General features: G+C 43.7%; 1 non-coding gene across 1 annotated transcript; it reads right to left on the bottom strand.

Annotated features, from left to right (window-relative positions):
* Positions 1-1,364: 1,364 nt before the first annotated feature.
* Positions 1,365-1,447, bottom strand: trnal-cag (transfer RNA leucine (anticodon CAG)). The gene has a single exon. It is a non-coding gene; the product is annotated as a tRNA-Leu (tRNA).
* Between the last annotated feature and the right edge of the window lie 351 nt (positions 1,448-1,798).

The following is a 1,798-nucleotide window of genomic DNA, read 5'->3' as shown; positions in this document are numbered from 1 at the left end:
AGGTGTAAATTTAGGTAAAATGCAGAAAGATTCAAGATCTGTTGTGATAATGTGGGACTTCAACGTAAACTGGGAAAATAACCATGCAAAGGGAAAATGCAGGGGAGGATTTCCTGAAATCTGTATTAGAACTTTCTCCATCAGTATGTTTCCAGCACGATGGGGAAGAAAGCAGTTCTGGATCTCGGAAATGGATTAAGTAGAGCATGTTTCTGTGGAGGAGCATTGAGGAAACAGTGATCACAATATCATTAGGTTTAGAGTAGTTATGGAAAAGGAGAAGGTATAATCATGTGTGAAAATACCCAACTGTAGGAGGACTAATTTTTTGAGTTGAAAGGGATCCGGCCCAGGTAGATTGAAACCAAAGATTTCTCGGTAAAACAGTAAATGCACATTGGGAGACTTTCAAAAAGGAGATAGATCGGGTAACGACTAGACACGTTCTCATGCAGGGTGCAGAAATAGCATGATAGCTAGCTACAGCTCGGTGGATGAATGAAGATCAACTAAAACACAAAAACGGAAGCTTGTGATAAACTTCAGGCTCATATTTCAGTAGAGAACCAAGCAGAATACAGAATGTACAGAGAAGGACTATCAAAGGAGGAGGAAATAGAATCAGCAGAAAAACAGGATATTCGCCCATAGTACTTATCTGAGGAAGGAGACACTTGCCTTGGAGATGGTGCAACAGAGGTTCAACAGATTGATTCCTGGGATGAGAGGGCTGTCCTATGATGAGTGATTGTGTAGAATATGCCGATTCTCTCTTGCGTTTCGAAGAATCGGAGGTGATCTCGTTGAAACGGACAATATTCTGAAGGGGATTGACAGGGTAGATGTTGAGAAGCCTGGCTAGCTCAGTCGGTAGAGAATGAGACTCTTAATCTCAGGGTCGTGGGTTTGAGCCCCATGTTCGTCAATTGCAGTTCCTTAAAATTTATGTTGCTTTCACGGGAAAACATCATTAATGAACACATTATCTTCTTTTGCACAATGAAAGAAATACGAACTGAGGGAGAGTTGATAATTTAATCATCTGTTCTGTGCTCTGCATAAGAACACAAGAACCAGGAGCAGGAGTCGGCTATTTGGCCCTTCGAGCCTGCCTTCTTTTGCACTGAAACAAATTATAACCGTGAGTTTAAATTAGCAGTGCGAGATATTTACAGGGCACCTTTCAATGCTCCACAAACCCATTCCATTCGCGACAGCCACCCGGGATCGTTTCCCGGTTTGGGAAGTATATTTGATATCACCGCTTGCAATTGAAGTGGAGTAATTTTATTACGTCAGATGGATGTCCCAAAGCACTTCAGAGTGGTGTCAAAACAAATGAGTTTGCAATTTAAAACACTGAATGTCAGGAGTGGGATTTGAACCCACGCCTCCAGAGGAGACTGCGACCTGAACGCAGCGCCTTAGACCGCTCGGCCATCCTGACTGTTGATGCTGCAGTTACAAGTTATTACTCAGGAAAATTTCGGACCGGGCGCTTGTTCAGTGTTGCTGGAAGGCCCAGTGATCGGGATATCCTCTTCCCCGGGGTTTTCCAGAGCCTGTGATCGGTGCACGGGGAGGTTTGGCATGGGGAGGTTTGGCCCGGGTTGGAGGTAGCTTACATCCCAGGGATGGACAATAACACTCTGAGCTCAGGAACTGGGGAAGAGCGAATAATTAATGAGCTGTTTGTGGGTTTCAAATGCAACTTAGATCTGATGGTATAAACCGATAGTGTTGTTTCACAGAATGAAAGAAATGCGAACAGGGACAATCGAAATTTCAATAACTGAAC

Source organism: Pristiophorus japonicus, unplaced genomic scaffold, assembly GCF_044704955.1.
Source record: "Pristiophorus japonicus isolate sPriJap1 unplaced genomic scaffold, sPriJap1.hap1 HAP1_SCAFFOLD_112, whole genome shotgun sequence".
In the NCBI taxonomy this organism is placed as follows: Eukaryota; Metazoa; Chordata; class Chondrichthyes; family Pristiophoridae; genus Pristiophorus; species Pristiophorus japonicus.
The sequence above is the reverse complement of the archived record's forward strand: the minus strand, read 5'-3'. Positions and strand labels throughout refer to the sequence as shown.